The sequence below is a fragment of the Myotis yumanensis genome, unplaced genomic scaffold (genome assembly GCF_028538775.1).
Source record: "Myotis yumanensis isolate MYYU_CA2020_CCGP unplaced genomic scaffold, mMyoYum1.0.hap1 SCAF_7, whole genome shotgun sequence".
In the NCBI taxonomy this organism is placed as follows: domain Eukaryota; kingdom Metazoa; phylum Chordata; class Mammalia; order Chiroptera; family Vespertilionidae; genus Myotis; species Myotis yumanensis.
Genome location: NW_027223758.1, coordinates 13,669,949 through 13,694,345, shown reverse-complemented (window position 1 = coordinate 13,694,345; position 24,397 = coordinate 13,669,949). Strand labels below are relative to the sequence as shown.

The following is a 24,397-nucleotide window of genomic DNA, read 5'->3' as shown; positions in this document are numbered from 1 at the left end:
CCAACAGAGACATGGAGGCTGTGGGAGTCCCAGGCAGTTCCTCTTAAAGGGCCCACACATGGACTTACTTGGACTCACTCTCTCTGGGCTCCAGCGCTGGGGCAGCAACTTGAAAGGAAACTGGGATATTCAGGGAGGAACTAATTTGTCTGGAATTGGTGAGACCTGGAGGAGCAACTTTCTCCTCCAGCAGGTGGGGCACCATATTTGAATCTTCATCAGCCTGGGTCATAGTTTTTTCCCACTCTGGTGATTCCCTGAGACCCTGCCCCTCCCTATTGTAGGCTTATCCAAACCATTTCCAGAGGCTTTTTCATATAGCTGGCCTCTCTTGCCTCATGCTTCAGACTTTCCTAAAATCTTTCAAACAAGCAGCAGCTGGTATTAGTGTGCCCTGTACTTCTCAAAAGTGGCCTCAGGCATGGCACTAGTGATAGCCTTCCCTGGTTCATAGTTTGGCCTCTCCTGGGCACCTCCAAGTATAACACAAGTAGTGGCCATCTGCAGATTACTTTGTAGCTCATCTGGGTATCCCCAGGCAGGGCACAAGCAGAGGCTGATTTTGAACCTCAGGGGAGGCTCCAGAGTCAGTGCACCCATTGGTTAGCTTTGGTCATGCTAGATTGCAACCCTACCACTGACACAGTGACACACTCAAAGGGTGGACTTGGTGAGCACTATGGCCCCATTGAAAGAAGTTCTGCTCCATAGGATTTGTACCTGCAGTCACCTTAGCTGGACCCAAAGATTCCCACACCAAGACACATCATAATTAAAATGCTCTTCTGCTATAGTCCCAGTTGATCCTTGCAACTGATTGGCCTTGGAGTCAATCCCTCCCAGTGACACCAACATCAATCAAGGCTTCACTACAATAGGACAGTGCACACTTTGTGACACAGGGGCACACCTTCGGTGCCCAGCTCACATGACTGGGGAGGCTGTCCCACTGAGCCCTACAGGATGCCTACTACACAAGGCAACTCTACCAAGTTCAGGAGACATAGCAGCTCTACCTAATACATAGAAATAAACACAGGGAATCAGTCAAAATTCAGAGACAAAGAAACACGTAACAAATGAAAGAACAGAAGAAATTTCCAGAAAAATAACTAAATGTAATGGAGGCAAGAAAACTACCAAATACAGAGTTCAAAATAATGGTTATAAGTATGCTCAAGGAACTTAGTGAGAACTTAAATGAACTTAGTGATCACTTCAAGGAACTTAGTGAGAACATCAACAACATAAAAAAGGACCAGTCAGAAATGAAGGATACACTAACTGAAATAAGAATAATTTATGGGGGATCAACAGTAGAGTAGAGGACACTGGGAATCAAATCAAGAATTTGGAATATAAGGAAGTAAAAACTACCCAATCAAAACAACTAAAAGGAAAAATAATCTAAAAATATGAAGATAGTATAAGGAGCCTCTGGGACAACTCCAAGTGTACCAACATTCTCATCATGGGGGTGCTGGAAGGAGAAGAGAGGGAACAAGAAATTGAAAATCTACTTGAAAAAATAATGACAAAAAATTTCCCTTACTTGCTGAAAGAAAGCACAGAGAGTTCCAAACGAGATGGATCCAAAGAGGCCCACACCAAAACACATCATAATTAAAATGCTAGAAGTTAAAGACAAAGAGAGAATCTTAAAAGCAGCAAGAGAAAGGCAGTTAGTTACCTACAAGGGAGTGCTTATTTCTCAATAAGCACTTGTTAGCTTATTGAGACTGTTAGCTTATTTCTCAATAAGAACTTTGCAGGCCAGAAGGGAGTGGCAAGAAATATTCAAAATTATGAAAAGCAAGGATCTACAACCAAGATTAGTCTACTTAGCAAAGCTATCATTGAGAATTGAAAGTCAGATAAAGAACTTCCCAGACAAGGAAAATCTAAAGGAGATCATCACCATGAAACCAGGTATTAAATGAAATATTAAAGGGTATTCTTTAAAAAGAAAAAGAAAAATATATAAAAAATATAAACAATAAAATGGCAATAAATACATATCTATCAACAATTGAATATAAAAATCAAAGAAAATGAACAAGCAGAACAGAAACATACTCATAGATACAGAGAACATTTTGGAGGTTCCCAGATGAGAGGGGTTGTGGGAGGGTGGATAAAAAAAGGTGGAAGGCGTTAGAATTACAAATTAGTAATAGTTATAGTGTGGTCATGGGGGTATAAAGTGTACCACAGGGAATATAGTCAATAATATTCTAATAACTATGTATGGTGTCCGATGGCTATGATATTTTTCAGAATGATCACTTAAGTTTTATAAGTTTAATCACTGGGGTATACACCTGAAATTAATATAATATATATGTCAACTGTAATCGAAAAAAACAATAGTGATTAAAAAAAAAAGAAAATAAAAGAAAGAAGAAGGCAATGAAGGGCATAAACTCCACATGCTTGGATCTGCTGTACAGCATTACTGAGGGTCCCTCCTGAATTGACTTGTCATGAACATAGAATCATGACACAGAGAACATTTCTGAGAATCTGAGGATGCAATTTGGGGGGGCAAAAGTACATAGAGATGAATGAGACAAACTCAGGGTGAGTAGCTCTTCCTTAGCCCACTCGGCCCTGTTTGAGGAGAGTGAAAGTAGCTTAATCTCTCTCAGCCTGGGCCTGGAGTTAGTTGCTCCACATCATGGTCCTTTCAGGTTGTGTAATGTCAGGCTATCACTTGACCTCTTTGGGACTTGTATCGACAGTGGCAGTGGCACCAGTCCCTGCATCATGTGGCTACTGTGTGCAGTCTGTGGGTACAGACACACTCAGAGCTGGGGACGGAGAATGAAATATTAACTAGAATAGCTCTTTAAAGGTAAAATGCAGGTCTATGCCTGGTGGAAGGGTGGCATTCACTGCTGTTTACAGGGATTTAAAACACTCATTTCCTGGAACAGAATTTATTTGAGCCAATGAAGCAGCATCAGGGACACCAAAAGCATTCTGAGTACCTGAAATGGAAGCTCATTCATCCTCCCAATGCCCCTGGGTGTGAGGTGAAATCCACAAACTAGCATCTCCATTTTGCAGATACAAACTGCATCAAGTGGCTGCTTCCTGAATCTGGAGGAAAAGCAGGTCTCATTGCAAGGTCTCCTCCCTTACAATCTTTTTTAAAAATATTTTTTTATTGATTTCAGTGAGGAAGGGAGTGGGAAAGAGAGATTGAAACATCAATGATGAGAGAGAATCATTGATAGGCTACTCCTACACGTCCCCTACTGGAGATTGAGCCCACAACCCGGGCATGTGCCCTAACCGGGAATCGAACCTTGACCTCCTGGTTTATAGGTCAACACTCAACCACTGAGCCACTCCAGCCGGGCCTCCCTTACAATCTTAAGATTGCAGTGAGAGTGCAGCAAAGCAGCAGTAACTGAGAGAACACAGAGGGAGAGAGAGGTTACAACACTCTGACTAAGCACATACTACTGCTAGTTTTGGAGGGAGCAGGGAGGCCTGGCACAGATGCTCTCTCTATCCATGATACCACCCTGGCCTCTGGCCACCCCTTACTGTGTTGTGGTTTCTGTGCCATGAGACTGTGCTAGGTGCCAACCTGTAGCCTCCACCAGGCATGTCTCCTCCACCAACACACTGTCCTGAGAGCAGGTCTAAAGGAGAGGGCAGCCAAGGTGATGCCAGCTTACAGGTGCCACTCCCCCATGCAGCTATGGCATCTTGATTGCTTCTCCAGAATTTGCCTCTGTTTTGACAATTAGAGCACAGTCAGGTGGTTGCAGGAAAAAGACATACTTCTGTTGAAAATTGTGTTTTCAGGGAAGCAACAAATGTATTTTCCTACCTGTTAACTATTTTGGTGCCTAAACAGAGTTTCTTCACAAGGCAAAATACACTACAGTGGGTGCAGCTCGTCAGCGCCTGGATGGAAGGTGGCAGGCCTCAGACTCCAGCGCTATGTCTCCAGTCATGAGCTGTTTGGTACCTGGTTAGTGGGAGACCCAGCTCCCACTGCTGAAAGCCCACAGCAATGAAAATCATGACAAATGAAATATATATATATGCAATAATTACAGTTAATCTAAATGTTAAGTATCAAATATATTTGTATAGTAAGGAAAAAAGCCACATCTATAATAATAAAAGTATAATATGCTAATTAGACTGGACAGCCGAACAACCTTCCGGACAACCTTCTGGACAAAGCTGGGGCTTCGAGGGCCGAGCCCCTTGCACGAATTTCATGCATCAGGCCTCTAGTAATATATATAAATCCTAGAAAATAATAGTTTTGTTTGTAGCAAGAATGTCGCACAGTACTCTAATGATGTGCACTCAGTTCTTGAATGCTTTTTAGCTCTTACCAGGTGAACAGGATTTGGAGCAGCTGCTGTGGGGAATGACATCCCCTGGCACACCTTCCTAAGTACACATGCATACCTGCATACTTGTGCACACATGTGCAGTCTACCAGCAAAGAGCTTCCAGCTCAGTAAGTGTAATAAGTCAAGTGGATAAAGGACAGCGCATAAGACAGGAAGTGGTCTGGCTGGCAGAGACATAAGAAGGGTGGTTACCTTCTTAAAAGAAGGACAAGATCCTGATGTAGTGTTCTGGCCGTGGGGATGTTGGAGATGAGCCTGCCAATGGGTGGGAGGGCCACTGTGCGGCCAGTGGTGAGGCAGACAAGGGGTCAAGTGGGGAAGGTGGCCCAGCCAAGAATCATGGGAATTCCAGGCACTGCCCTGAACAAGGGAGTCATGGCACTTGCCTTCAGATGTTTTTTGTAAGAGAAACACATTGCAAAAAGTATGAGCAAATCAGTGTGGCTAATGATATGTGATGATTTCAAAGTTGCCTGAAGAATCTTCGGAACTCATCGTCTTTCTTTGCTGTCTGCAGAAGGTTTCCTCAGGGCTTACATATATAAATCTTATTCTGCCATTCTTCTAGTCGAAGGTTACTTGTGGCCCAAAGATGAGGCCCAACCTCCTTCACCCTGGGCGGAGGCTTTTAGTGATCTGGCTACTGCCTACCTCCCCAGCCTGACCTGACCTCACACGACTTACACTTTGGGGCTTTCTGCTTCTTCTGCCCTAAAAACCTGTAAGAGCCACTATCTCCCCAGCCCTCAGTGTGCACAAGCACCCATGCACAGGCCTATAACTCAGGCTGGGTACTCAGGGCTCAGCTGTCCTGATGACTCCCAGCCCCTGTGGGCTGCACTCCTGCCCGGCTCCACTGGCTCCTGCGTTCCCTGTCGGAGGAACCATGGATCTGCAGAGCCACTGCCTGTCCCCCATCTGTGCGGGCAGGGCCATCATGGCCCCCAGCATCACTGCTCACCTGTGCCCCACAGTAGACACCAGCAAAGATCCCTGAACTAGTGTCAAATACACAGGCCGGAAGGGGCGCATCCATTCATTTGGCCTTCCTACGCAGTCTGCCACTGCGGATACTGCCGCTTTCCATCATCTGTTAGGTCATCTTATTTTGTTCTTCTGTCCATGACTGTGGGGACAAGACGTCAGTATTTGACAAGCTACCCCTGAGCTGGTAGAAACCCCTTCTGTACATTCTGGACTGTCAGGTGGTCCTTGGACCAGAGACAACTCTTGCCTTTGTACTGCCAGCCAAGGCATATTTTTCCCACATCCCAAACTGGATCGATTCTGTGTGGCATGCTCAGTGCCTGCTGGGTAAGGAGATTCTCATGGCATTCTGTTGCCCTGATATGAAGAACACCATGTTTAAGGGACCACAGGAAGGAGATGCTGCCAGAACAGTGGGGCAATGCCAAGCCCTGGTTCTCCATGGGCCCTGCCCATGTGCATGACAAGTGCCCCCAGGAGCACAGCTAGAATCCAGAAGGGCCCTGCACTACCTGGTTCTGGTACTTGCATAAGTTCCTTTGTTAAAAAGGCATTATTTTCTTAAAATATGAGTGAGAACCTGAGAATCACAAACATGAAATTGCTTACCTTTATGTGTGTTTTTTGTCCAGTTCCATATCCTGCAAAATTACAGAAGTGGTTGATTTTATAATAGAACTCTTTATTTATGGCAGGTTGAAAAGTACAAGCAGCAAAGATATATATACCATCTTGAGCCAAAAATGAGTTCTTACGCCTTTTAGAAAAATACCAAAAACCACGCTAATGATTAATGACATGTTTAAATGCTTAGTTCTGCACCGGCAATGTTTTTAATGATCCCAAACTCTTAGTTTTTCATGTTAGAGTTATCCTAGCACATTTAGTTCTTTTATGCAGCAAGGAAAACAAGCCTTCTTTCATTTTAGTGGAGGTACATTGCTTTGTTTGCATGGATCCAAGTGGATACCTGGATCCAAATTTTGAGGCTAGTGTTTTTGAGTACATGCTGAAAATGCTGGCCTCACTGTCCATCCTGAAAGTGAGGTTTTGTAAAGCCAAGCTTTCTCTCATTTTTTCTCTCCAACAGTTCTGGAAACAATCCTGTTTTCCAACTTTTGGCAAATACATTTTCCGAAAGAGACTGATTATTCTGATCCTGTGCTCTGTCATAATAGATATAGGTTATGAATCACTAACTGAATCACAGGAGTTAGTAAAGAGATAAAAGTCAAGTGGAAGCTGTCGCGGCAGGACAGGGGTAAGACAGGGGTCGGTGGGCATGGAGGAGGGGCCACACTGGTGACAGAGGGAGCTGGTGCTAGAGCAGCCGTGGGCAAACTACGGCCCGCGGGCTGTATCCGGCCCGTTTGAAATGAATAAAACTAAAAAAAAAAAAGACCGTACCCTTTTATGTAATGATGTTTACTTTGAATTTATATTAGTTCACACAAACACTCCATCCATGCTTTTGTTCCAGCCCTCTGGACAAGTTTAAGAACCCATTGTGGCCCTCGAGTCAAAAAGTTTGCCCACCCCTGTGCTAGAGGCTCGAGTGTGCACAGGCTGGGTTGCTACCTGACAGCTGCAAATGTTCAAGAGAATGTGAAACCAAATCTGTGTGAAGATCAAGTGACAGTCTAGGACAGTGGTTCTCAACCTCGGCTGCACATTAGAATCACCTGGGAATCTTTCTAAAATCCTGATTTCTGGGCCTCATCCTCTGGAAATTCTGTTTCTTTGTTACTAATGTTGTGGCCCCACCCCATAACAAAGAAACAGAATTTCCGGAGGATGAGGCCCAGAAATCAGGATTTTAAAAAGATTCCCAGGTGATTCTAATATGCAGCCAAGGTTGAGAACCACTGGTCTAGGAAGAAGAAACAGATGATCAAAGTGAGAAGAGGGAGTAGACGCAGGGTGGGAGACAAGCAGGAGAGCAGAGGAAAGAAAATCCACAATGTGTGCATCGAGCACAGCGGGGGCAGTGGAACTTGATCTCTTTCCTGACTGATCTCTGGCTGCACGGAATGTATGGGCTGCTCACTGGGAACGGCATAGGATATATTCCAACTGGGCAATTTATTCAAAACTACCTTTGTGTGTATCTGCTGTAATGCACGATAATGAGCAGCCTTGTGGCCCCGTCTCAAAACAGAGTCACATTCAAAGAAAGAGCAATTTGACACCTAACATCTTTTTAAAAAAATGTTTGTTTGTTTTTTATTTCAGAAAGGAAGGGAGAGGGAGAGAGAGATAGGAACATCAATGAGAGAGAACCATTGATCAGCTGCCTCCAGCACGCCTCACACTGTGGAACACGCCTCACACTGCGGAACACGCCCCACACTGGGGATCGAGCCCACAACCTGGGCATGTGCCCTGGCCTGGAATCAAACCATGACCTCCTGGTTCATAGGTCAATGCTCAACCACTGATCCATGCTGGCCAGGCGATAGCTAACATAGCTTGAAGTAAAGCGAAGATCTTTCATGCACATTTGAGTGACTCAGAAATTTCACCCATTGAATCACACAGCAAAATGTCTCCAAATCCTACTTAGAAGCCTCTCTTGTGCCGGAGGGAGCGTGTTTGACACATGTTCAGGCACTGCCCAGAAATTCAGTTGCTGAAGCCTCCTGGGCCCACAGAGGAGGCAGGCTCTGCACACTCACTTCTTTGTTATCTCTTGCCTGGGTGGTTCTGAGAAACACTCTCTTCATTCATCAGACAGCCCAGGGGATCAAGAACTGATTGTCGCCCACAGTAGAGATCACCATGGGGATTCCTCCTGCTGACCATCTTGGTGACCCTTCACTCCTGTCCTAGGTATTATTTTCCAAATACACTGACTGCACTTGCAGGCTCTGCTTTCAGGAAAGGAAGCTCGGGCCAAGACACCTGCTTTCTGGATGGTGCAGCACCTGTGCTTTACTGAGGCCGACAGAACTTGTTTGCAGGTGTGTGAAACTGTGAACTCCACTGAGAAAACAGTGCCAACAGAGGATGGGCACACAGACACCAAGGGAAAAGGTAGCGAAACCTGCCGTTTCAGCTTTGGTTGGGTCCCAAGAGAAGAAGAAACTTGGAAGTGTTCCTTGCCAGCATGCCTGACCATGCCCGCAGTAACCACAGCTCCTCTTTGGTGTGCCCCACACACAGGTGCCCTGACTAGCCCTCCATGGCAAATGCCGTTATGCCCATTATTTCAAGAGGTTGGGAGGTTAGGAGATGGTTGAATGTCAAGTAGGTAAAAACATGAGCTGGATTCAACCTCATCTACCAGACTCCTACCTGTCCTCGTCCATTACACCGTGGACTGCCCCATGCTTCTAGACACGCTCAGGTGTCTCTCTAGGTCAGTGATGGCGAACCTTTTGAGCTCGGTGTGTCAGCATTTTGAAAAACCCTAACTTAACTCTGGTGCCATGTCATATATAGAAATTTTTTGATATTTGCAACCATAGTAAAACAAAGATTTATATTTTTGATATTTATTTTATATATTTAAATGCCATTTAACAAAGAAAAATCAACCAAAAAAAATGATGTGTCATAGGTTCGCCATCACTGCTCTAGGCTCTGGCTTTAAAGGGCTGGAGCAGGCAGCCCGGGTTTTTACACTCTTATAAGAGAAATTAGGCTCTCCCAGAATGAGAGTGATGCTAAAGGAATGTGCAGGTGAGAGTCATTAACAGCAAGGTCCACAGAAGCCAGGGAACAAGCAGATGGGATGGCCGAAAGGATCCGAGGAGATCTGAGGGAACACAACTGCCTCTGCCGCCTTGAAAGGAGAAGTACTTGCGTGAAAGAGATCATGTCAGCCACCCTTCTTACATAGCACTCAAAGGCCTTCGAGCAGCAGCAGCAGTTCTGTGCTATGAATCTAGAGTTTGCCATTCCCCTCAACTTCCTTGGGAAGAGTACCCAGCAAGCCCTGGCAGTCTTGCCAACTGTCTTTAAGAACAATAAACAGCAGTAGCCGTTTTTGCTCAGTGGATAGAGTGTCGATTGAAGGACTGAAGGGTCCGGGGTTCAATTCCAGTCAAGGGCACGTGTCTCGGTTGCAGGCTCAATCCCAGGCCGTGGTCGGAGAGCAAGTGGGAGACAACCAATTGGTGTGTCTTTCTCATATCTATGCTTCTCTCTGTCTCTCTCCCTCCCTTCCATGCTCTCTAAAAATCAATGGAAAATATCCTCGGGTGAGGATTAGTAGCAACAACAAAAGAACAATCACCAGTAGTTTCTGCCCAGGAAAACATGCTGAGTGTGTTGAATCTTCTCTTGCCTCATAAAATGCCAGGTCTCAAATATTCTAATTATGCTCATTTTAGATATGAGGAAGCCCAGGCTCTCTACGGGAGGGCAGAGAGTGATGAAAGGTGGAACACACTCACTTGGAGGTTTCCCCGGCTCTTGGTTCTGAGGTCTTCACCTGATGGTAAACATTCAGCGACTGTTGACAGACACCCTCAGTTAATGTTGCCACTTGCAAAGCTGAAGGCAGTTGATACACTGGTCCTAAAGAGGTTGCCTAAAATATATTAACTTTCTTTCTTCCTTGATTTTTTCCCCAAAGTGATGTAATGAATGCAGAAGAAAGACTGCTGATTTGGAAGTCAGTAACCCAGACCTGAGCTTGACCACCCTCCACTTGGCCGCTCTGGAACGGTTTCCTCACCTGTAGAATCAGAGGGTGATACTAGGTGATTGAGAAGGACTCCTCCAACTCTAACATTCCGACATTCTGTGGCATCTTTTTTCCTGTTCTAAACTCTCACTTCAACATTGCCTCAGAAGTTGTTCTAGGTTTCCAGTCTTTCTCTCTTTTTATTTCTGATAGCAATTCATGTTTTTCTTAGAGCCTTGCCAATCATGTCTACATCGAACATCTGAATGGTCATCTTTCTGTCCTTCTAAGTCTACAAGATCCTACTTTAATAAGACATTACAGCTTTTCAATTCCTGAATGTCGTCAGTTTAACTCAAACAACAACAGATTTGGGAGGAGAAAAGGAAAAACTGAATTAATTACATTGCTCTAAAATTGGGTATACTGTTCTTCATTTTTAGTATTGCAATCAATGTTTGAGGCCACGCATGTTACATATTTTATCTAAAGATGGTTTCTGAATGAGCACTGATGACCCCTTAGACACAAAACATAGCAGCACATGGGCATTTTGTAACCTTTTCCCATTGTGTACAGTTCAAGACATATTGAGGAATATTTTCTATTTGAAAATCTCAAATCTGTGTTTCCCCTCATCAAGTCACCTCTCTATAGGCACACAATAGCTTCTCCTGAAAGTTGTCCAAAACCTGGCAGCTGGATGGGTGCTCACGTGTCGGTTCTTCACAAAATGTGACCTGGTCCCACCGACCTCTCTTAGCTCAGAAAGTTCTGGAATTCTTCTAAGACACAAGCATTATTAAGAAGGTAACCCAATATCCAGGAGATCTGGCAAGTTCTACTGTGTCACACTGCCCAATACATGATAGCCCTTCATATGCTTTCTAATTTCAATGCTACATCATAGCATAATAGTTAAGGTAACATTCCAAGCAACAACTAGGGATCCACACCTAAGAAAACCACCCTATGTGCAGCGACCATTCCAGATCAACTGAGGTGTCCACCAGGAACCTCAAGCCCCTCCCCTTAGCTGCCACATATGCTGGGAGGAGGTGACATCTTCTCTTCATTTGAGAATCCTGACGCTGGCAAGTTTCTTTTGCAGTAAAGTGTAAGGCCCATCAGGATTACAGAAACACTAAAAGGTGAGTGTGTCTGTGGAGGAGAGAAGGAAAGAAAAACAACATTCATCTGGGCTTCTTGAAGCTATGCGAGTGGCATGGAAGAAAATAATCACAATAGCAATAGTAATAATAAAACCCACCACATCGTGAATTTTTTTCTTTTCTTTGAAATTACTCTCTTTCATCAGAAATCTATATGTTTGACCCCACAATCAAAGGTTTTTTCAACAACTATCAATCACTGAGTATTTGTTCAGGACCTGTGTTGTGCCCAAGCAAAAAGCTGTCTAAGTATAAACACGGTGACCTAAGGGAGCTTACCTATCATAACTGGGGGAGAGAAGCTGCACATTCATTCCACAATAGAAGAAAATGTGTATGTTTAAATGTTAAATTGAGTAAAGCATGTTATGAAAACTAGGCCTTTGAAAATTTTAGGAAATAAAAGACACCTCCCCCCTCCAAGCACATGCATGCACACACACACACACACACACACACACGTATCCTTGCTCAACACTCAACACATTACCTGTAAGAGAACAGGGTACCGAGCTGCAAAGCATGAGCCTGAAAGTTTCAAAGTAGCTAGGACACGGGGGTAGTCCACGGAACTCAATACAGGGGCGACTGCAAAGGCATTTTCTCCCTTTAACTTCTGCAGCTCTCCCTTTTGGAGGGAGCACCCCACTGGCAACCAGAGGTGACCAGTGATCACATCTTACATGGAACCCAGGAAGGGTCCTGCCTGCTGTATTAGAAAAGTCCAATTGAAAATTCAAACAGTACCCTAGGGGAAAAGGCTGGTCACAGTTGCCACGCAGGCTGGTGTTCTCTTGGCAAAACAAACTGGCCCTCAAAGTCATCCCAACGCCTAAACAGCAGAAAGTACACCAACAGAGAGGCAGGGAGCTGGGCCAGGCTCCTCCGGTATACTGGATACCTATGGAAATCTCAGTTCACTCTTTTTAAAAACCTCAGCTTCTTCATTGGATAAATAGAAATAATGATTCTCTACCTCCATGAGTCTAACAATATCTATCTGCTCAGCCAGGTGGTCCAGATGAGAGAATATTCTGTTCAGGGAAAGATCCAGGAATACTAAGCAACTTTACCAAGGTAAGGAGGCATTTGAGTGCTTCTAGATTAGTGGTTCTCAACCTGGGGGTCGAATGACCCTTTCACAGGGGTCGCCTAAGACCATCGGAAAACACATATATAATTACATATTGTTTTTGTGATTAATCACTGTGCTTTAATTATGTTCAATTTGTGTTTTTTTAAATATATTTTATTGATTTTTTACAGAGAGGAAGGGAGAGGGATAGAGAGTTGGAAACATCTCGATGAGAGAGAAACATCGATCAGCTGCCTTCTGCACACCTCCTACTGGGGATGTGCCCGAAACCAAGGTACATGCCCTTGAGTGGAATCGAACCTGGGACCCTTGAGTCTGCAGGCTGAGGCTCTATCCACTGAGCCAAACCGGTTAGGGCTCTAATTATGTTCAATTTGTAACAATGAAATTGGGGGTCACCACAACATGAGGAACTGTATTAAAGGGTCGTGGCATTAGGAAGGTTGAGAACCACTGGTCTAGATGGAGGAATATGCAGTGCCCTCTTCTGAGCATTCTGCACCGCAGCCTTGCAGCTCTGGGATCTAGGAGGCACCCTCCATTGTGCTTTGCCATGTGCAGAGATGGAGAGCGATGTGATGCAAGTCCATAAAGTCAAACCACAGGTGGTGCTGGTTCCGCTAACCCTCTCCTCCACCCAAAGGCATCCTTATGGGCGCACTCAGGAGTTAGCATTCTCTTTGGGCTGCTGAGGCTCCACAGGAAGCCAAGTCCTCCTGTGAAGGGACCACAGGGAGGGGCCTGCTGTTCTGGCACCATCTTCAAATCCTACCCTGTGGAAACTCTGCCAGAGGAGGCCTGGCAGAGGAAGCAAGACCTTCTGAAGCCAATGGTTGGTGACCAGGCAGGAGGGAGGATTGGGTCCCTAGGAGGGTTTCATGGGGCATAACCAGCCTTGACAACCGGGGGTATGCCTGGGCTCCCATGGCTGGGGCAAGAGTTAACAGGTCTGAGCCTGGGGTAGAAATGGGTTCACAGATATTTTCCTAAATCACTTTAACGCCCTTTATGGTATATCTTTCTGTCATAGTTCATGAAATCCAAATACACAACTCCCCGCCGCCGCCCCCCCCCCCCCCCCCCCCGCCACGTTTGAAATGCAGACTCCAGGTAGTTTGCCCTCCCTGGGCTCTGGCTCCCCCTCCCCTCTCCCCGCCATGATTGTGCCTGCTCTGCCATTCCAGTCCTGCAGCCACTCTAGGTTTGTAACCAGACAACCAATGGGTCAGGGCGGCCTGACACTACTTGAGCCAATTCCGCAGAGACAGGGTTGAATCATATATAAACATTTATTCCAATAATGCCGGCAGTAGGGGAGAGCAGCAGGTCACCCACAAAAATCTGCTCTGCCTCCCACCATAAGCCAGCTGCTTATATAGGTAGAAGGAGGAAGATTACATGGAGAAGTAGGCAAAAGGGATAAGAATGGGTATGCAAAATGGGCAGTTTACAGGTAATGCAGTCTGGGGGGTTGCAAAGGCCTACGGGTATGCAAAGGGTTGGCACCTCAGGGTTCTGCAACAAGGTGGTTAATCTTTCCATGATAATAGACAGTTCTATGTGGAGGATGGGCCGCATTGCCAGGTGAGCTCCCAGGTCCCCCACGCAACTCCCAGCCAGGTTAGAATGTGCTTACTTTATTAGAACAAAACAATCACGGTTAACAGAGCCTGATTAATATATCTTATAATTATAGCTGGTCCCCAATATTCTATTTCTGCCCCTAACAGTTTCTTTTCAATTCCAGTTGTGGAGGGCCAGCAACTCCGGGACTACAGACCTGTTTGCGGTTGGGCGGGCGTCTAGGAGCCTGGGCCCCAGCCTGGTTTCCCCTGGAGGGTTGGCGGGTTAGGACTCAAGCAGATATCAGACCTATAGAGTGGGCTTTTGCGGACCTCAAAACCCAACCTGAGCCTGGGGACGCCTTTAGGACCCAGGGGAGCCATCTCTTCCCCGAGCCAGGCGGTAATTCCCTGTCCTCCAAGTCCCCAGTGGCGCTCCCCTCCCCCAGCCTGTGTCGCCCTCACATTCCCAGACTCCAGCCAAGGGCCTGGGGCAAAGTTGGCGGCCGCCTTCGCGCGGGGAAGTTCCCGCCTCCCCACCCTCCTCCTCCTCGCTGCCACCCTCCCCTGGAGTTCCTGGCTGCTGTCGCCCGCTAGCGTGTCGCCGGGCTTAGCAACTCTAGCGACATGCCACAGGGCGCCCCTTGCCCAACCCGCCCGCCGGGCGCGCCCCGCGCGAGTCTTCCCGCACCCTTCCCTCCTGTGGGGGGCCAGAGGGCCGGGCTCCGCCCCAGGGTGCTGCCCGGGAGCTCCCCGCCGGCCCGGCCGCCGCCGCTCTAGTACTCGCGGGGCAGCTGGGGGCGCGGGCGGCGAGCGCAGGGCTGAGAGCGGCGGGGTGGGGGGAGAGGGAGGAGAGACGCAGAGGGAAGCGGGGTGGGGTGGGGGAGGAGGAGAGAGCAGGGGAGCCGAGGATCAAAGGCGGTCTTACACCGCCCGGCTCCCGCCCGCTTGCTCTTCGGGGAGACATACCCGGAGGCCCCCTGGGCGCCTGAGCCGGGTCATCTTGCCCCGGAGGTAAGTCCCACCGCCCGGGCAGCGCAGGAGGGGCTGGAGCGAGCGTGGCGGGGGCTGGGGGCGGGTGGCGGGCTCGGGAGGCAGGCCCCGCGAGGGAGGGCGTCCTGGCTCCGCCTCGGAGCGCGCAGAGCAGGCGGCGCAGCGCCCGCGGTGAGTCGGGGTGGTCGCGGTGGCGGGACCTGTGAGGCGCGGGGTCGCCAGACGGGCGGAGAGAGCAGAGCGGGCTCAGGCTAGCAAGATGCGGAGGAAGGGGCCGGTGCTGTCGGCTCCGGCTGCAGCTTGGCGCCTCGCCACCCCGGGCGCCCAGGATGTGGAGGGCTGCCGTGCGAAGTCGGTGGGAGCTAGTGAGCAGCCCTGGGAGCGCAGCGGAGCGGGGCTGCCCGGGCGGTGAAGGCGCGCGCGGGCGTGGGCTCGGTGGGTTCAGGCGACCCCCTGGAGCGACCCAAAGAAGACCGGCTGGGGCTGGTGAGTGGGAAGCGGCGGAGCTGGGGACCGAGGTCTATTCGGGACCGGAACGGAGGGGGAGAGGAAGGCGAAGGTTCGAGCGCTGTGGTTGGGATCTCCCTACAGGCGACCAGGACGGGGACTCCCGGGGCCCCTCGCTGCCGGGAAGAGCCGACGGGCATCCGTGGGCTGCCTGCTCCCTGGCAGCCGTGGCGGCCCGCAGCCCCGCTAGCCACCAGCCCAGGAGCGGAAAGGAAAGCGAGTGGATTCGGGTTTTTTTGCTCAAGTTCGTCTCGATTTCCCCAAGTCTGATTTTTGCCTCTTGGTGTGCGCTCTCCAAGCCACAGCGGGAGGAATGGATTGCCGGCAGAGTTGGGCACTTTCTTTAGGGAAGGGACTTTGAGCTCGGTGTTTTTTCAAGATCCCAGTAGAATGGGCGATGGCTTTTCTGATGGGCAGAGGAAGGGGTCCTCTGGCCGCATTTTATTTCCTTCGGGGTCCGCTTGCCCACAGAGGCTCGGACTCCTGGCACCCACATTTCAGGTGCGCGAAGCCCTGCTGCGACGTCAGATGCGCTGGCGCCGCCTGGCCACTGGCCCGCACTCGCTGCCTGCGCTTCGGGCCACGTTCCGAGGTTTATTGCTGCAGACACTGACCGAGGGCTTGGCCGATTTGGGGGTCAGGCTACGTTTTCTAAGTAGAATCAGGGTCAGGCCGTAGGACGTGCACCCATGTTTGCTTTACTGGTTGCCCCTCTCCTACTCGCCTGCGTCTTGAGTCGGAGTCCAGAGGGAGAGGCGCGCTGCGCAACCTGCAGCCTGTATGTAGGGTTAAGCAGCCTGGTTGCAAACTGGGGGAAGGAGCCAACTTTTCCTTGCTGGGGTGCCATTGCCTGGGCGGAGTTGTGTTGGCGCAGGAATGCGGTCTTCCAAGCGGGGTCTGACTCCCGAAATTCTCACAGCAGCGCAAGTGAAAATGAGCCTCCAGGAGGGCAGGGGGGCGGTCTGCTGTCCGATCTGGCTAGGACAGGAAGTAGCTGGAGCTGAATTTTCGGAGGAATTGTATGTGCATGCTGTGCGTCTTGCAATTGTGTGGAATGCCTTTCCGGAGATCAGACCACAGGTGCGGGGCCTGTGGGATGTGCGAGGAGCCCTTCCTCCCGCCCTCTCGGTCACACTCTTAGGCTCCTTGCAAGGAGCGAATGTTGATTTCTGGCTGATCGGGTGCTCTCTTCCATCCGGTCCCCACCTACTGCATGCAAATGAAATAGTCATAATCAACAGGAACTTGTAAAATAAAGGAGGGAAATTGGGAAATCTACGTTTCAAGTTTTTTAAATTAGATTTCAGTGGTACCCAAAGGAAGAAGAGGGAATAGTACACTGAACCTCCAGTGTACCCCTCATCCCACCACCAAACTCATTCACCTTTTGCCCTGTCTTCCCCCCGCCCTCCCCACGCCCGGTCTTTACGGACCCTCCTCAGAGTTCTGGAAGCCATGTTTGCTGGATTTAAAACCCTTGGCAAGCTTATTTCACCTCCAAATGCGTCCTCGGCTAGCTCCAGCTGATGACGTTACATTTTCATCTAACGGAAATGACTGCATGACTGCTTTAAAGTATTCCATTGGAACCTAGGTGATGTGAAAATAAAAATAAAGGCATTCCCTCATTTCCATTTTGGAGTAGGAAAAGAAAACTTGCTAGTATTGTTTGAGACATGATGGGTTGTGGGGCGGGGGGTGGGGGGTGGGGGAGGGGGAATTGAAAGAAGGGGAAATCCAGATCCTGAGAAAAAGAGACATTTGAAACAATATAGATTTACATAACATTTGATGTGCAGGGGATACACAGGAATCTAATTGAATAGTGATAGGCAAAATAACTTTATTTGGTGGAAACTTTAAAAATTATTTCAGCGGTAATAAGCAATTAATTTCTTCCACATTTAGCATGACATAATAGTGCTACACTGGACTTGGTGCATTTTTCTCATGTGGCTTATTTTTTTTTCTGGGAGTTATTACTATTATATGAGAATAAAAAGATTTTCTTATGTAAGTTTCCTATCAAAGACACTTGTCAGTGCTATTCTGAGGTTTTGAAGAGTACTAAATATTTCACCTCTCAATTAGAAAACATTTGGTCGTCACACTGGTCACGTCACCTCTGGAGAGAGACCCTCTACTCACTCAAATTTGATTTCAAATGTGGTTTCTGTTGTTGAAAATAGCATGGAGAAGGCTTTTCGGGACAGTAGGAGGGTGACCCCTCCACTCCCACACCTACATGCCCCCCTTCCACCCTGCACACCTCTGCACCTTCATTTATATAAAAGCTGTTTCTAAAAATTGCCAGTGACATTCTTGGAGGATTCAGCCAAACTACTGAATACCTTTATAAGGTGCACTATTTAAAGGCACCCTTAGCTAACCTTTTGTAATATGAATAACCATCCTGTAGGTGAGCACTTTTATAAGTCTTTCTCTTTCCTAAATAAAACCACATCTTTCCATGACACCAGCATGACCCTGAGCCCCTCACTCTGTCCTTTGCAGGGTCCCCGTGCACATTGGACGTTCTCATGTCCAACATGGACTGATTACAACCTATAGTTTGAACAGACTTCAATTTACCAGCAAAATTCTTGAATGAGTGGGCGAAGGTGGCAAGGATTGAAGGATGGGGTGTTCATTTGTCAGCAGCAGCAAAAACAGTGGGTAGCAAACCAGTCTGTTGTTCTTTCAACGGAAAGTCACAGGGCTGTTTCGTGGAAACATGATATGAGGTGATATTGGAGCATAGCTTTTGACCCAGCATCATTACACTGCAGTCGTTGGGTCAACATATCCAAAAAGCAAAGTAATAAAGACATTCAAACATTAAATATTCAAAACATTAAAGATAGGCTGACCCAGTTCCTTCCCATGTCACCAGAATTGGAATGCAGTAGTAGGTGGTTTTATCAAATGTTTAACATTCTCTGTGCAAGATACGTAGACTTTTAACGTTATTCCTGAGAGTTCATAAGCATGTGTTTTAAAGAGGAGCTGAAGTAATTCAGGCGTCAGACAACAATTCAGTGCCCTCTTTGTCCCCTCAGGCACTATACTGGATTTCAGCTGGGAGTGGGGGGAGGAGGTGTGAGGGAGACACATTTGCCCTTTTCTCAAGTCCATGACTGCCCCTCCTCCCCACAGTGTTTTCTCACTGTGCCTGTGAGAAGACTTAGGTTTCAAACTCTCAGCTCTGCTGCTTGCTTGCTGAATGATCTTAGATCCTTTGACTTTTCTGAGATTGTTTCTTTTCATCCATGCTCTTTCCAGGATTTTGAACATGAGATATATATGGTTGTCACAGTTTTTTATATGGGAGGATGGTTGAGAACATTTTACTGTGTCTTAACGGAATGTTTCCTATGTATCCCCATGGCTCTCTGAGAACAGAAAAAGAGCTCAGGCCCTTCATTGTACCTGTGTCCTACAACTCACTGTGGGCCAGAGTCAGGGTAAGGACAGCGAGTGTACGTCCCTGTAGGTATGCATTCTCACATAGCAATGGTGTAGACATTCATGTCTTCCAGGGCTTAAAGGGAATGTACAGGGAAGGCTTATGAGCAGTAGCTTTGACATAACTAAATTTTTTTTTTTAAATATATTTTATTGATTTTTTACAGAGAGGAAAGGAGAGAGATAGAGAGTCAGAAACATCGATGAGAGAGAAACATCGGTCAGCTGCCTCCTGCACCTCCCCTACTGGGGATGTGCCCGCAACCCAGGTACATGCCCTTGACCGGAATCGAACCTGGGACCTTCCAGTCCGCAGGCCGACGCTCTATCCACTGAGCCAAACCGGTTTCGGCGACATAACTAAATTTAACACAACAAAACTTACTCATATCACATTATAAAATTACACGATGCATGTGCTCTAGGATACAATATTATAAAGCAGAAAACCAACAAGCTACAAAGAAGCATTATTTATAATACCATTATAACCATTATTTATAATGATGATTTAAGTTACAAACTTTGTTTAGATCAAAAGTTCTAATCATCTTAAACCATTTCATGATAACCTGTTCAGTTACATAAAAGAACAAAGACAACAACAAATAAGTATTGAGAGCCAATGTAAAAGTTAAATAACACAACCAAGATACAACATACAAATGTGGGAAATAATAAAAATAAAAGCTGCAACTAAAAGCATACTTCAGATCCACCCAGGGGACACTTTTACTTGCATAAAAATAATTTATCTAGGAGTTCAGTTCATGTTATTCAAGAGAGATGGGGGATTGTGCTCTTGGGGTTCAAATCAATGTTCATTGTGAAACATTGTGAGTTTTTAGTTTGCCAATCAATTCTTGTATCGATCACGGGCATTTTTAAACTCAGGTCCTGATAATGCTGTAAGGAGAGAGCAAGTATTTCCTGATTGCAAGTTGGGTCTTTCATCAGGGGCCCAATTAGTTTACATTCATAAAAAACGATTGCTTCTCAAACATTCGGCCTCATTGGGTGAATGCTTTCAAAAGTGCTTCCACCTGTTACTTCCTTAATCTTTCTCTCCATCAGGAAATATCAGTATCCAAAAAGCAAACAGACATTTCAGGCAACTAGAACCATAAACGTTTTATATCACCGTGTCAACTTTAAACTGAAGATACTTCGGAAAGAGAAAAATATCTTACCTCAAATATATTGGGGCTTCACAACCCTGCTCAGGGAAGCAAAGACACAAAAATGTTACATTAACTTACCTTTCTGCCATATGTACAAGATGCAGTTTGAAGCTTCTTTTTATGACTTTGGTCCTCACACCTTAGTGCCACAGGCTCGCAGTTGGTGCAGGTGTGGGGATACGGTTTGCTTCTGAGGGTCCTAATGGGATTAAGCCCTGGGACAGGGTCGGGAAATGCAGTGTCTCTGCCAAGGGGTGGACTCTGCTCAGCTCTTCGTACCAAAGATTGTTACCAATTCTTCTCTTATTTGCAGTGATTGCCTTTAAATAGAGTATGTATTTCTGTAGCCAACCTTAATATCTGAAGTCTGGCTCGGCCTCTTCTCTCAGGTATTTCCTTTATAAGAAACCTTTTCCTACCATCCACAGGTTAACAGTGGGCACTGGGTCTGAGATGCATCTAAACAGAGGGTCTGGCCAGTGCTAGTAGCTCAACCATTCATATTTTTTATTTAAGAGCCATTTGTCTGCTCCAGATATCCCATGGAGACTCTTCACCCTGCGTGTACGTGATCATGGTTCTGACCCTGCACTAGACAATCATAGCACACTCCCAGCCTAGACTAGACGTGCTTACTCATGTCTCTTGCCTGTAAAGAGCCTATCTTCATTTTTTTTCTCCCACTTGCTTTCTTTTCCATAGTGCCCTTTGGTACAAGCAGTTCAACAACAAAGACCTGTGAGCTGATTAATTAATGTGCATACTATTTAAGTTATTCTTTTATACACTAAACCCAGAGACACAGCGCATTCATATCAGTCCTCTGACACAGCACAGTACTCTCAACCCCCTCACAAAGATGGATTTCTGTTCAAAGCCACTTTTAAATAAAGGGAAATCATCTGTTTTGTTATTTCTAAAATTTCTGCCTTTCATTCTCCTGATTTTTTTTTTAAGCTGTGGATGTAAGGGTTCCACCTTTACACGTGGGACAACCACTTTGTTGTTCTCCATGATCAGCATTAGATCATCAAGTAAAGCAAGCTGAGAGTGGGCACCTGGGCATGGTCATGAGTCTCCAGACTCGGGGAGTGGCAGAGGTGGAGCCCAGACCAGCAGGGAGAGCCTGGGATGTGAGTCTCTGTGATGACCCTCCTCTTTCCTCTCTGAGCTCCATGTGTCTTAGGCCCCAGGGAAGTGGGGGAAGGGAGCCATGGGCTGTGGAGGCATTAGCTTCCGTGGAAACTGAGGTGTGGTGAGGGGAGGGGTGAGTAATGCAGAGACTTATGTAGATGTTAGTGCTGGTGGAGGACTGGACAAGGAATGGCCTCCCTCCTGCACAGCTGCGGGTATTCCAAATGCCAGGGGTCTGTCCTCTTAACACCTACCACATGGATGCATGCTTCTGGCCTTCCTCACCTCGGGATTTGGCCCATGATGCTGGACATGGATGCCACTCCATGTGTGGTGGACCCCCACTCAACATCCTCTCTTGGGTGGAGCTCTTGTACCTCTTTAAGTCGCACAACAAAGCCAGCCTGGCTGCATTCGAAGGGTGGCCCCACCCTTCTGGTATCCGGGGAAAATGGAGGTGAGTTAATGAATTTGGAGAAGTAGAGTAATCCATGTTTGAAGGGCCAAAGTAAAGTTTTCATGGCTTGTCTGTAGCTTGTCACGGGGGTTATTCAGGAAAAACCCAACAGAAGCTTCTACTGTTGGTGATTTATTGCACTATCAGTGTCTCCCAGACCAGAAGGGAAAAAGAAGAACAAGGAAAGGGAAGGGTAAAGATCCAAATGTGTGTATTCCGTTTGATTCCCTCAGCAATCTCTTGAGAACGTCCCCATGTTGCACTTGCTGGGACAAGACCCAGCAGGGTTTCCTAACTTGTTCTGTGATCTTTTACCAGAGGAAGAGCCTTGGTACATAGACCCAAGTCTTTAGGGTTTATTTGCTTCTGTCTCTAAAGCTCATGTTTGCTCACCCACGGCACTCAGTTTTCTTGGCATTGCTAACACGTGGCATAAAGCTTAGGACAAGGACATATGCTGTGCAATAATAGTTAGACGGACAGTTGCAGACAATTCTATTTTGCAATAAAGTCCAAGTAGGACAAAATGTAATTAGGTAATTTCTTCATCTGTGTTCTTGGGTGCTTTCCTTGGAGGACAGCATCCACAGCAAGTCAGCAAACTGTGGCCCCTAAGTACGGGTGAGGGGAAAGCGAGGTTGTAGGCCAAGCCAGAAAATTATGCATCTAGAGAAGCCCAGGAGGACAGGAATCTCCTGGAGGAGATAGAGCAGTCAGAGGGGAAAATGCATTTCCTCTAACATTTATTTCCAGACATCTATAGCGAACAAAGTAAACTGCATATGACAGTGGGACAACCAGGAAGGCCTCCTGTCAGTGTGTTCCCATCTTGTTGTTAGCATAAAGCTTTTCCAGATGATAGAAATGTCCTTTGTCCTTGGACTCTGCCCAGAAATGCTGCTCTTCCTGGAATTTGAATTCAGAGCTTTATATATTTCAAAAATTTATTTTGGTGAGTTGGATTCTGCCCATTGCTGACATCTCTCCTTAAGACTAAGTTGGTGCATTTCTTAGAAAATAAAGATGCACTCAGTTTCTTGGGAACATAAATCAAAGCGATGTTGTTTCTACCAGAGTAAGGCTTGGCCCTGGAGAATGTCTTGAGAGCACAGCCCTGACCATGTACTTCCCTCTTCTCTGAAGCCTTCTTCCCAAACCTGACCCTCGGTGGATTCTTTCTTCCCTGTCAGAGTGGGGTCAACCTTGTAAGCCCACTCTTTCCACACTCCTCATACTCTGACTAACTGAGGCCTCACTATGGCCTCACTTTAGGTTGTGACTTATATGCAGCTACCTCCCAGATTTCTTTTCCAATACCGAAGCCCCCCCAAGACTCAGCCTTGTCTTTCCACATGCCCCCAGCATCTTGTTGGGTGTTCCTGGGGCATCAAACTCAGAGAACCCCAGACCCTCCCACCTCCTGCCCATACCCCTTTGTCTGGTGAGGACACACAGTAACCCAGATATTCACACCTGAAAACTGCTCACCTCTTAGACTTTTACCTAATTTCTTCCCTAAATATTTTTTACCTCTCCCCTCCATCGTTTCTATCATTAGCCCCATGTAGACACCCATCGCTTGTCAGATTCTCCCAGTAGCATGCCACAAGGTCTCCTTACCTTCCTTCGTGTGCTTCTCACCTCTGTTCTCTAGGACTGTTGGAGTGAGCTTTCCAAAATGCAGATCTGCCTCAGTGACTCTTCTCCTGAATCTCTCTGTTGGCTTCCCATCTCCCATGACATAGGACAGGCTACCTGTGGAAGATAACAGGCTGTTCATGATAGTCCTGCCTATACTCCAGCCTCATTCCTGCCTTTTAGATTCCCAGAATACTGGGAAAGTCCTGCCCACAAACACGCACAAATACCCATGTGCGGACACGTCACTGCTTTCATGCCTCTCCCCGTGTTCGGTTGCTAACTCTTGTTAATTTACTTAAAGGTTCAGCTTGGCAATCCCCTCTTCCTGGCGTCCTTTCCTCAAAGCTCAGTGTCCCCAACCTGGGTGTCCTAGGTACCTGGACCCACCCCATGTCCTGGTGTGGCATTAGCCGAACAACCAAAGTATGAAATATCCAGAAATAACGTTGGGAATAAATGTGAGATCTGCACAAAGTAAACTGTACATTTTTTACTCATGGAATAAGAGAACACTTGAATAAATGGAGAGAAATACCATGCTTCTGGATAGGAACATTCAAGAGAAACAAGATACCATTATTTTCACCAAGTTACTTTGTAAGTTAAGTGTTTTTTTAATCAGAATCCCAACATGATACTGCCTTTTGAACGTGACAAAATAATTCTAAAGTTTATATAAGAATAATCAAGCTATGATGCTATTTTTTAAGTGAAGAGGAATGAAGGAGGATTTGCCCTACCAGATAAAAAAAAGCCAAGCATTAAAACTACATTAATTGACCTCAAACCAATTAGGACATCTACGATCAACAAAGAAAAAAAAGGAAATAACAAGAAGTTGGGAACCTGTTGAGGAATTGGAGCTCTTATGTACTGTTGATGGGATTGCAAAATGATGTAAATGTTATGGAAAACAATTTGGAGGTTTCACACACACAAAAAAACCCACCATAGAATTACTAGATGATTCAGCAATACCCTTTCTAGGTATATATCCAAAAGAATTGAAAGCAGAGTCTTGAAGAGATATTTGCACACCCATGTTAATAGCAGCATTATGCACAATAGCCAAGAGGTGAAGGTAGCCTTTATGTCCATTGGTGTGGTATATACATACAACAATATTATTTAGCCTTAAAAAGGAAGTAAACTCTGACACATGCTACAACATGAATGAACCTTGAGGA

General features: G+C 46.6%; 1 protein-coding gene and 1 pseudogene across 3 annotated transcripts in view; one reads left to right on the top strand and one right to left on the bottom strand.

The window, feature by feature from the left end:
• Positions 1–24,397, top strand: part of SYNDIG1 (synapse differentiation inducing 1) — a 185,938-nt gene that overhangs the window by 47,169 nt on the left and 114,372 nt on the right. The window contains exon 1 of one of the 3 annotated variants that reach the window (XM_070419806.1): positions 14,745–14,846. The exons of 1 other annotated variant lie outside the window; for it this stretch is intronic. The gene's annotated coding sequence lies outside the window, so the exon portion shown is untranslated. Of the gene's footprint in view, positions 1–14,744; positions 14,847–15,081; positions 15,312–24,397 lie in introns of those variants that run through there. One more of the 3 variants, XM_070419807.1, reaches the window with a different exon arrangement.
• Positions 1–24,397, bottom strand: part of LOC139014346 (casein kinase II subunit alpha' pseudogene) — a 165,316-nt pseudogene that overhangs the window by 133,352 nt on the left and 7,567 nt on the right.